General features: G+C 41.2%; 4 non-coding genes across 4 annotated transcripts; 3 read left to right on the top strand and 1 right to left on the bottom strand.

Moving 5' to 3' along the window:
* The first annotated feature begins 2,696 nt into the window (after nt 1-2,696).
* TRNAA-AGC lies at nt 2,697-2,769 on the top strand. Its single transcript has one exon. It is a non-coding gene; the product is annotated as a tRNA-Ala (tRNA).
* Nucleotides 2,770-3,301: 532 nt separating this feature from the next.
* Nucleotides 3,302-3,374, bottom strand: TRNAA-AGC. The gene has a single exon. It is a non-coding gene; the product is annotated as a tRNA-Ala (tRNA).
* Nucleotides 3,375-6,228: 2,854 nt separating this feature from the next.
* On the top strand, nt 6,229-6,301 carry TRNAA-AGC. The gene has a single exon. It is a non-coding gene; the product is annotated as a tRNA-Ala (tRNA).
* Nucleotides 6,302-6,823: 522 nt separating this feature from the next.
* Nucleotides 6,824-6,896, top strand: TRNAA-AGC. Its single transcript has one exon. It is a non-coding gene; the product is annotated as a tRNA-Ala (tRNA).
* Nucleotides 6,897-11,761: the final 4,865 nt, after the last annotated feature.

The raw sequence follows: 11,761 nt of genomic DNA, 5'->3' as shown, positions 1-11,761 counted from the left end.
GGGGGGGGAGGGGTTAATAAAAGAGGAATTGGGACATGGGAGGGAAGCCTACGAGGGAGCCGGCACTGCCACTAGAAGATTCCAGCATTGGGCGGAGCTCTGTTCCTCCATGAGGGTGGGAGGAGGAGAGTCCTTGGAGTTGCTGTGGGGTGGTTGGTGTCAGCCTGGGAGGCCTTCGAAGGAGATCAGGTGGAGGGGTTTTTTTGCGGTCTTTCTGTGCTGTTAGGTCGTCTGGTCGTGGTGTTAGTGTGAGTCTTTTGCAAATTCTGGGGTATGGGCTGTTAAGGAGGAGATGCAGCCCTCAGAGCTCTGTTGGGGCATACTGCTGGAGAGGGGGGTGGTGGTGGAGTAAGCTCTTCTGTGGCTCTTTGTGCTGTGGTACTGCTGTGCCGTGGGCTTCAGTCTTTCTGGGATTGCTTCCAATGCCTGCTACAATGCCAATCTTACACTGTATTAGTAAAAACGGAATAGTTGTAGTTTGCATTCCCTTCTGATGCTACTCAGCCAAAGGTCACTCAGTGTATCACTGAGAACAAGAAGTGAAAGGATCGAATCCAGGGACAACATGGGTTGAAGAACTCACTGAGTTTAGTGCTATCTTAAGCTGACTGCCTTTTATTTCAAGATTGGTTATGATGTTTTTGTGTCAGACACCTGTGTTTTGAGTACGGATAGCTTTGTCTGTGAATGCATCTTTTCTACTGACAACTCTGGTTTATCTGTTTTAATTTTAAAACAGACTGTTCAGTGGCATGTAAATTGACTAAAGATAAATTCTTGAGTTCTCATGTGTACCTAAGTAATTAGCTGCTATATGCTGATCAGCAACGAGTTTTGTGTATCTTACAGCCTCTGATCTTTGTTCTGATCATTTACTGATCTAGTTCCTTGGGACTTTTTCTCTTTTATTCGGTTGGATGAGATCATTCTGCTTAAAACTACTTTATTAATCTAGAGAAATTCTCATATACTGGGAAGTACATAATTCTATTCCTTTGTAAAATCCACAGGAGGGAGCTCAAGATACAGCAATCCTAATATTTTTTTTCTCTGACTGATGTATCGAACAGCAGGTTATGGTGTTAGGCGATGCGGTCTGCAGTCCCTGTCTGTGAGGTCAGAGAAACCCTCTAGGTGCATCTGATTTGGAAGCAAACTGAGCAGGAGCCATGAATGTCAGTGTGTGTTGCATCCTTCCTGTAAATCTTGTTGCATTTTTGTGTGGTGAGGCAATTGCTAAATGTGTTTTCATGTGAGAATGTGACAAATAGAATTAAGCTGTGAACACTGGCAACCTTTTTGTTTGAATCTGAGAGGCATGGTTTTGTGATATTACAGAACTGCAGTATGTAAGGTGTAGTTGAAGTCTAGCCTGCCATTTTCTCATTGGAGAACACAGAAGCCATGTTTATAGGCAGGGTGTTACCGGAAGCAGCATCTTTTGCTGTATTTCTGTTTAAATTGGACTCGGACAGTAGCTGCTGTTGGACACTGACTGTGTGAAAGATGAGAGCAAACTTAGGGATATTTGTGCTGCTTTGCAATCTTACTAAAGGTTGAGCTCCAACTCCCTTGCTCCAGAGCAGCCTAGTCCTCTGCTGTAGTACCAGCAGAGGAAATTAAGCCTAACTGCCATTAAATAGAAGGCTTCATAAAGCAGGGAAATTTTTTTAAAATTATTTTCAATATAGGACCAGTATTTCTTTTATTGGTTAATGCATTCAGTAATATGTATGCTGTCACTCTCTGTTAGATATAATCTTCTCAGGTAAAGTAGTACAGAACATGTACTGGACTCTTAGTGCTCAGCTGATCTTTTCAAATTAAATTTAAAGCATTTTAAAATGTGTGTCAGAGAAATTGAAGCCATTGCAAAGGTTTTCTCTAAATTCCAGAACAAATTTCTATTCAAGAGGGACTAGAAGAAGAAAATAGGATAAGAATTTTTGTGATTGATCAGCGGGGTACAGGTGTGCTGTGAAAGCTAAAATGTCATTCTTCAGAATGTTAGACTACGTATAAATAAAGAAAATGAGATCATAAATATGCATTAAATGTTAAAATGTCCAGTAAAAAGACTTTGAAAAAGCACAAAAGAGCACGAAAATGATATTTTGTCTTAAGGTTGCCTGGCAGAAATACATAAAACCTGTAAAAGAAATAGACAATTGGAGTCTCCTTGATTGGAGATATTTAAGACACATCTGGATGCCCACCTGTGCAACCTACTGTAGGGAACCTGCTTTAGCAGGGGCTGGACTTGATCTCTAGATGTCCCTTCTAACCTTGGCTATTCTGTGATTCTGAGATGCAGAAGGAATGCTCGGGGAAAACAGAAAGGGTCAGGGTAGAATTGAGTAGATTGCATTCGTGTATTCTTGTCCATTATGGAGCCTAGATCCTAACAGTACAAGGTACGTGTTGCAGTGAGTGCTCACGTTTAGGCAGTGTTAAGGGAAGTTAAAAAAACACATGGATTGAATGACTAACGATAATTCCCAGAATCACTGTGCGATTCCCATCTTGTACAGGGTGCTCTCCAGCAATTATAGGTACTGCAATGGATACTGAGCAAAAGGAAAGAAGAGGGAAGGGCTGAACAGGTGATACACTAAATGTGGAAGAAATGCCTCATGTTATCTGTGAGAGTGCACCCGCTCCCGATGGACAGCACTCTGGACCCCCCCCACCAGCACGGGGAATTAGCTCAAATGGTAGAGCGCTCGCTTAGCATGCGAGAGGTAGCGGGATCGATGCCCGCATTCTCCAATTGCTGTTTGCTTTTATCTCCGTTGTCATCTCTATGTTGTTTTTTTCAGTTAACAATTGATTTTTTTCTTGGCGGAAGACAATGCTAACTTTTTTTTTTTCTCTAAAGTTGTGATTGCTGCCTGTACAAAAAAAGAAATCAATCCCTGTTGATGGGCTTTGAAGAATGAAAAACAAATGCATGCTGGCTGGCACTGCTGTTGTTTCTAAATACACCTTTACGTTGTAGGGCTTTTCAGAGTTCAGATGCATTTTTCCAAAGTGGTTTTATAAGGATTAAAATAAATCCAGTTTAGGGAGCATGTGAATAGTGTTAACGGTTTCAGTGGACAGAACAGGAGAAGTATGAAATTCTTCTGTAAATAAATGCTTTTTTGCAGAGTAAAGTAAGTGCCTTTTGCACTAATTGAGGTTTTCCCGTGTTCTGCTTGCCTCATGAAACAGTGCCTTAAATTATTTTCTTTCACAAACCTGAAGATCTTGTGGAAGAAAATCTTACATGGTGGTACGTATAACGGCATTTTCAAAACACTGGAGAATGCGGGCATCGATCCCGCTACCTCTCGCATGCTAAGCGAGCGCTCTACCATTTGAGCTAATTCCCCATTGCAGTGGTTGTTGTGGGGGTACGTATACTGGTGCTGAGTCACAGCGTGCCTGCTCTAATTGTTCCCTTCTGTTAGTATATTTACTTTCTTATGCAAAGTCTCCACTAGTGCTTTTCTTGAAATGAGGTGTTTCATTTTTTTAAAACTTCTTTTTTTTAACTCTTTACAATGCAAATACAGGATAACTTGTAAGTCTAGAGGTATGCTATCAGCAGCTACTGAATGTTGTTTTTCTTTTGTATGGTTTTCAAGTTATGCTCTTTTCTGTTAATATTCTAAGAAGTTGTATGTAAACAATAAATACAACATTTAAGATGTTTATTCTTACCACAGCTTGTGTAAATAAAGTGTTCATTTATATCATGGAATTATAGAATCCTTTGAGTTAGAAGGGATCCTTAAAGGTCATTTAGTCCAACTCCCCTGCAGTGAAAAGGACACTCACAGCTAGATCAGGTTGCTCAGAGCCCCATCCAGTTTAATGTTGAGTGTCTTTGGGGACAGGGCATGCACAACCTCTCTGGGCAACTTGCGCCAGCGCCCACTACCTCTGTTGTAGAAAACTTCTTCCTTACATCCGATCTAAACCTCCTCTCCTTTAGTTTGAAACCATTTCCCCTTGTCATATCACAACAGACCCTGCTAAAGAGCCTGTTCTTTTCCTTCTTATAGCCCTCCTTTAGATACTGAAAGGCTGCTCTCAAGTCTTCCCAGATCCTTCTCTTCTCCAGGCTGAACAGCCTCAGCTTTCTCAGCCTGTCCACGTAGGGAGGTATTCCATTCCTTGGATCATTTGTGTGGCCCTTCTCTGGATGCACTGCAACAGTTCTATGTCTCTCCTGTACTGAGGGCTCCGTATATAGATACCATACTCCAAGTGAGGCCTCATCCACAGAGGCAGGATCATCTCCTCTGCCCTGCTGGCCACACATCTCTGAATACTGTCTGTGATATGGTTGGTTTTCTAGGCTGTGAGAGCACACTGCTGGTTCATGTCCAGCTTGCCATCCACTAGTAACCCCAGATCCTTCTCAACAGAGTTATGCTCCTTCCTTGCATCTCCCAGTGTGTACTGATAGGGTTGCTGTGACCCAAGTGCAAGACCTAACTGCTGGATTTGTTGAACCTCATGATGTTCTCTTGGTGTCATAATCATCCTGATTTATATTCCACAGACGTCTACCTTTTTGTATGTATTTTGATGATTTAGTTAAAATGGTATTGTGTGCCCACTATCAAATTTATTGATGAGTTATTTAGAAAATGAAGAGGGTAGGTTTAGGAGGAAATTGTTTACTCGAGGGTGGCAAGGTGTTGCTGGCATAGCTGCCCTGAGAAGCTGTGAGTGCCCCATCCCTAGGGATTCTCAAGGGCAGGTTGGATGGGGTTCTATGTGATCTTTCATGTCCCTTCCAGCCCAGGCCACTCTATGAGAGGCTGTAGAGATAAAATACGATACAAAATCTGCTTACATAGATCATGCACACGGAATTCTAAGTTGTCTTCCTTTGCAGTATGCTTAGTAAACTACTACAAGCTCATATGACCAGATTTTACTTCTACTTTCTAGATGGGCTTCTTAGGGCCTGTCAGGGCAAATGCAAGTTTTGGATTAACTTTGAGCTGCTCTATTGCACTGTCTGTGAGATTGCTTCCCTCATCAAAGAAGAGTAAATCACATCAGTTTGAAAGGTTGCTACCTGTTTGCCTAATTTCTACAATGGCTCTCTAGGAAGTTTTTGTGTGGGTTGTTTTGTTTTGTTTTTTTGTCTGGAGAATATTTTCATTTACATACTCATGCACATCCAGATGAGAAGAAAAATTTCACTGACATGGTGTAAGAATTGATGCGGTAATAAGCATGATAGAAAATTTCCTCAAACAACGGCAGGTGATCAATAACTGTAACAACCCCTATATAGAGTCATAGAATTGCTCAGGTTGGAAAAGACTTTAAAGATCATCGACTCCAACCACAACCTAACCATACTACCCTAACTCTAACAACCCTCCTCTAAATCATGTCCCTGAGTGTCACATCCCCTCGTACTGTCACCTGTGAGAAGAGACCAACCCCGCTCTTGCTGTAAGTGACAACTTACAGAGTAAATAGAACATCTGCTGTTGAGTGAAGCAAAAATAAGTGTGTTTTGCTGTTACTGTGGGTAGAACTGTTATCACAGTGGTAGGTCTCTCATTAATATTTCATTAGTGTTCTGCTATACTTGGAAGTATGAACATATGTAAACGCTTCCTGCAGGGTGTGGTGATGTTTTCAGTAGTTTCCCATCATAATAACTGTTTCACATGTTTTACTCCATAAATATGCTCTTTAGTACTACTGACCCAAACTTTGATTTTGAGCCATTGATATGGAATGTATTCTTTGTTGTTACATGATGAGGGGAAATGGTTTTTAAACTGGAAAAGGGTAGATTTTGACTAGATATCAGAAAGAAATTAATTACTGTGAGGGTGGTGAGACACTGGAACAGGTTGTCCAGAGAGGCTGTGGATGTCCCCTCCCTGGAGGTGTTCAAGGCAAGGCTGGATGGGGCTTTGAGCAATCTGGTCTAGAGGGAGGTGTCCCTGCCTATAGCAGGGGGAGCTGGAGCTAAAGGATCTTAAAGATATCTTCCAACTCAAACTATTCTATGATTCTATGATTAATTCGAGTTTAGTAAGACATTAGTTAGTTTTTCTAAGGAATATAATCTTCTTTACTTCTCTTCCCCCTCCACATTTCATGCGAGGAGAAGCTGAAGTTTTTTTTATTCTTGTTAGGCTTACTTTTTGTTACTTTTTGTGGTTACTAAAATCTGTGATTAGAGGGTAAATTAGGGCCATGGGGGGGGAATTAGCTCAAATGGTAGAGCGCTCGCTTAGCATGCGAGAGGTAGCGGGATCGATGCCCGCATTCTCCAGTGTTGTTTTGCTTGTAGTGGAAGAACAGGCCATTAACTGCACATGTAGTAGTTAATGTGTTTTCATGTGTTGAACTGGGATTTTCTGAGATAAACTGTTACTTTTTTGATGCTCATGTTTCATTTCTCAAATGCTACTATGTGTTTGACTAAATTTAAATAATTTTTCATATTTAGAAAAAATATATATATACATTAGTAGAGACTGACTCATGGCAAGGAGAAGAGAAAGGAAGAATCAAATGTCAGAACCTAATACCTCCTAGGAATTACAAGTAATAAACTTTCAAAAATATTTTTTACTCCTGGAAAATGCATTTATTTCATTTCATCTTATTTCCAAATGAACTGATAAGAAATGAAAAATGAAATATTACAAACACGGTTTTAAACTTGTTGCAGAATTGAAGTTGAGTGTGTTTTCATTTATGAAGAGAGACAAGTGCAAGAGAGAAATGAAAAATACATCCCTTTAAAATCTGCAGCTGGGAGCTTTCTCATCCCTCTTAATGGTGAAAAGGGGGGGAATTAGCTCAAATGGTAGAGCGCTCGCTTAGCATGCGAGAGGTAGCGGGATCGATGCCCGCATTCTCCAGTGTTTTGCTAGGCATTAAGAATTAGAAACTACTAAAAAGATGGCACTATTTCAGTAAAATGTTAGTTTTGTTTTAATCATAGAATCATAGAATTGTTCAGGTTGGAAAACACCTTAAAGATCAAGTCCAACCACAACCTAACCATACTACCCTAACTCTAACTCCCTGCCAAATCATGTCCCTGAGCACCGCATCCAAACGGTTTTTAAGCACATCCAGAGCTGGTGACTCGACCACCTCCCTGGGGAGCCTATTCCAGTGCTTAACAACCCTCTCTGGTTGTCAAAAGAAGTTTTTCTTGATACCCAACCTAAACTTACCCTGGTGCAATTTGAGGCCTCATCCTGTCACTAGTGAGAAGAGACCAACCCCGCTCTTGCTGCAGTAAACTTTCAGGTGCTTTAAGAGAGCAATAAGGTCTCCCCTCAGCCTCCTCTTCCCCAGACTAAACAACCCCATTTCCTTCAGTCACTCCTCATAGGGCAAATTCTCTAAGCCTTGTTGCCCTTCTTTGGACCTGCTCCAGCACTGCAATGTCCTTTTCTGTATTGAGATGTCTAAAACTGAACACTGTACTCGATGTGAGGCCTCACCAGTGCCAAGTATCATAGTAAAACTGAATACCTTCCTTCTTCCCAGCTAAACATTGTCCACACATTTACTTAATACAACTTCCAGATCTTTATTGGAATCGACAGTGAAAACATTACAGAGAAATGGCCTTAAACTGGAGCTCCGCAGATTCCCACTGGTGACAAGGAGGGCAACTTTCAGGCCATAGCCTCCCCTCACACAGGACAGCCAAGTTTTCATTGTCCTGGGACATTCTGAGGGTCGGAGGGTCATGGCCTTATGATGTCATGGGCCACCTCTCAGAAAACTGTTACAAATATGGGGGTCTTGACTTCAGAACACGAACTGTGACACAAGCCAGCCAGCCAACAAAGGCAGGTAGGTGGGGGCCATGGTGCCAGTCAGTCAGCCAAGGAAGTCAAGCAAGGGCCATGACTCCAGCCAGTCAACCAAGGCAGGCAGGCAGGTGCCATGAGTCCAGTCAGCCAGCCAAGGCAGGCCAGTTTTGGAAGACCAAAATTTTTAAAATAAAAGTGCTTTCCTGAACTACTGATGTTCACTTTGTACTTAATTGTTTATATCGATTTCAGTTTGGTTGGAATGCTTATCTATCACTGTCAATGGTTTACGGGCTGGTTCTGTGGCTAGTGGGGTTGGGGGACCTACAGACCCACAAGGAAAGGGGAAAAGGGGCAAAGAGTAGGGAGATGGGCAGCAAAACAGTGGCAACAATCTGAGGAGAAACAAATTTACTAAATAAAATATCAGAATGCAAGATGACCTGGGGAACTACAGGCCGGTGAGTCTCACCTCTATATCTGCTCTTTAACATCTTTGTCAGTGACATCAATGATGGAATTTAATGCACTTTCAGCAAGTTTGCTGATGACACCAAGCTGAGTGGTGCGGTTGACACGGTGGAAGGAAGGGATGCCATTCAGTGGGACCTCAACAGACTTGAAAGCTGGGCCCAGGTGAACATCATTACGTTCACAGCAACACAGGAAAGTGCAAGGTTTTGCATTTGGGCTGGAAGAATCTCAGGCATATATACAGACTGGAAGGAGCAGTCCTTGATAGTAGCCCTGCAGAGAAGGACCTTGGGATCCTGATGGATGAAAAACTGAACGTGAGCCAGCAGTGTGCTCTTGCAGCTCGGAAAGCAAATGGTATCCTGGGCTCCATCAAAAGGGGGGTGGCCAGCAGGGACAAGGAGGTGACTGTCCTTCTCTACTCTGCCCTCATAAGGCCCCATCTGGAGTACTGTGTCCAGGTCTGGAGTCCCCAGTACAAGAAAGACAGGGAGCTGTTGGAGAGGGTCCAGAGGAGGGCCACAAAGATGATCAGGGGGCTGGAGCACCTCCCCTACGAAGACAGGCTGAGGGAGCTGAGCTTGTTCAGCTTGGAGAAAAGAAGGCTGCGGGGTGACCTCATTGCAGCATTTCATTACCTACAGGGAGCCTATAAACAGGAGGGGAGTCAACTCTTTGGAAGGGTAGATAACAGCAGGACAGGGGAAAATGTTTTTAAATTGAAGGAGGGAAGGTTTAGGTTGGATGTCAGGGAGAAGCCCTTTACTATGAGAGTGGTGAGGTGCTGGAACAGGCTGCCCAGAGAGGTTGTGGATGCCCCACCCCTGGAGGTGTTCAAGGCTGAGTTGGATGTGAGCCTGGGCAGCCTGGTCTGGTATTACATGTGGAGGTTGGTGGCCCTGCCTGTTTTGGGGGGGTTGGAGATCCATGATCCTTGAGGTCCTTTCCAACCCGCGCCATTCTGTGATTCTGTAGTAACACACTATAATATAATACAATATAATTAAAATTTTAGCTAATAAATAAAATGAGAGAGCATCCAAAAATCAAAAGCCTTACTGTAAGCAAGCTAGAGCAATACAGCACCGGCAACAGAGATGAGCCAGATGGTAGGAAAGAAGAGGGAGGGTCTTGTGATCTACAAACGGTTTTTATCTTTTCCTCCAAGTGGAAATGGTAACAGAACAGCAAACAGCCCTCTGGGAGATGCAGTGTGTAGTTCTTCTTCTCTTCTGGGACAGGTACCCAGACCTGGAGCATTAACTCTTTAACTCTCAGTGCACCACATGATGTTTTGATGTGGAATACCAATAACCAAAAGTCATAAAACCACGACAGTCATGTAAATTACTTGAGGGAATCTACTAAAAAGGGTCACAGGGGCGATTGCTTTTAACAGTGACAGGATCAGTGGGATCCTGATGAGTAGCTGCATAGTAATATATGTAATAAAAATTATATCAATAGATTTTCTGCTCAGTTTCTGTGACTATTGAGGTATTTTTTCGTAGTATTAAGTCTAAATATACCAGTTGGAAGGAGAACCAGGCTGTGCTTATTCTATAGACTTACTCCTTAAACCTTACAATTTCAAATAAGTGGCTTTTTGGTTTTGAGCACTAAATATTTCAAGCTGGTGTTTATAAAGCAGGCATACAAACTGAGAATTGGATGACAGCTTCCATACTGACTGTCTGTTTACCTTATGAATGATGAATCCTGTGCTAAGTCATCTTTGTGTGTATTGTTACAAGATCACATATGGTCTAGCAGTCAGAAACAAACAACTGCAAAATGATTACTTCCTTCAGTCCAGCATGTATCCAGATAGTAAATTAAACAGCAGCTCTAAGGTAATGATGTTACAAAAACATATTCCACAAGTTAGACTAGAACCATTTCTCTGACCAGCTATTTAGCATGTAGTCTTCAGTAGTCTTTCTTTTTTTTTCCCTGTGATAATCCTGGAAGTTTAAATGCCTTCTAAGAAAACAGAACTAGAATTCCAGACTGACTGCCAAAATTCAGACTGAAGCGTGATGAAGCTGATAAGAACAGAGTCTTAAGGAATACATTATCTCTAGTGTGAAGGGTGGGGGATAATCTTGACAGGTCATGCTCACTTAGGACTTTACATCACTTGCTCTTTTGAAGCACTAAACAAAACAGGTCATGTCTAGGATCCAAGTCACTTCCCATTTAAGTCTGCGACAGCAGGGAAATAAAGTACCCACTTTGTAACCACTAGTAGTGGTAACAAGCAACTTTTTTTTTTTAGTCTCATCTGTATTAGTTTTTACTTTCTTAGAATAATTGGTGACTGCTTTGTGTGCTAGAAAAAGAGAAGTATGCCCGTGTACATCATCTAAACCACTTTTAGAGGTCATTGTTTATTACAGATCATTTCTGCCAACAGGCTTACTACTTTTTTACATTTCTGTAGGATGTACAGAAGATGTTTCTAATGTTAAGAATATCAAGTTTGGGGCATGCTATTTTCCCCAGTTGTACATTCAAATCTTCAAATGACTTGGGTTTAAATGAGTTTAACTGTTAACAGCACAGGATAAATAAAGCAGCAACTTAGGATATATTCATTGCATAGAGTAAAGAAAATATTCACAAATTTGCTAAGCAAATGATTTAAGTCTTCCTTGTGCTTTCTGTACATTTCATGTTATGGGAGTGTTTCAGATTTGGAAATCAGTTTTTCCCTAACCAAGACCATTTACAAGCATTTCCATTCAGTGTCTACCTAACTATGAAGGGGCACTTGCTCTCCTTGCTAATTAAAACAAATTCAACTAACCCTGAAAATGAGTTCTGTTAACTACTACCTACAAGCTTTAAGAGTCACTTGATTAGTTTTTTTTCTTTTTTTTTTAAATAAAGATGAACAGACTTCTAAAAGGAGCTGAAATCTGGTTTACACAGAACTATTTATTCCTTTCTTCCATTTCCTAGAAGACTTCATTTTGTGGATAAACAATTCAATTTACATTTGGAATCAGATAAACAGCTCAGTTTGTGTTCCACAGGAACAGTTTCCATACTGGCAAGCAATTTTAACTTGAGTACATTGATGCTGTAAGCCAGATGCATTACTATATTAGAATCTCTGGGCTTTGTTTGTGCATGTCTCTAAAAGAAAAAAAACATTCAAGAACTAGGAAGCATAATTAATGAAATGTCACTGTGCTGTTTCGACTGACAAAGGGAAGGAAGAAAGGTTTGTAAAGTTGTGTAGTATTTTATGGATTAAGAAATATAAATTATGCATGCCATAGCTTTCAAAACTTAAGTGAGAACTGTTTAGAACTCAGTCTGATGTAAAAGGCAACTAAAATAAAGGTATGTTACATAAGAGAAATGAGAAGGCATAAGAATACTTTTGAAGTAAAATACATAGCTAGTAAAATGGCAGAAAATGAAATAAGATCCCATAAGACCAGATGACATTAGAGAATCTGACTCCAGCA

Source organism: Meleagris gallopavo, chromosome 3 (assembly GCF_000146605.3).
Source record: "Meleagris gallopavo isolate NT-WF06-2002-E0010 breed Aviagen turkey brand Nicholas breeding stock chromosome 3, Turkey_5.1, whole genome shotgun sequence".
NCBI classification, from domain to species: domain Eukaryota; kingdom Metazoa; phylum Chordata; class Aves; order Galliformes; family Phasianidae; genus Meleagris; species Meleagris gallopavo.
This window is presented reverse-complemented; position numbering and strand designations above follow the sequence as displayed.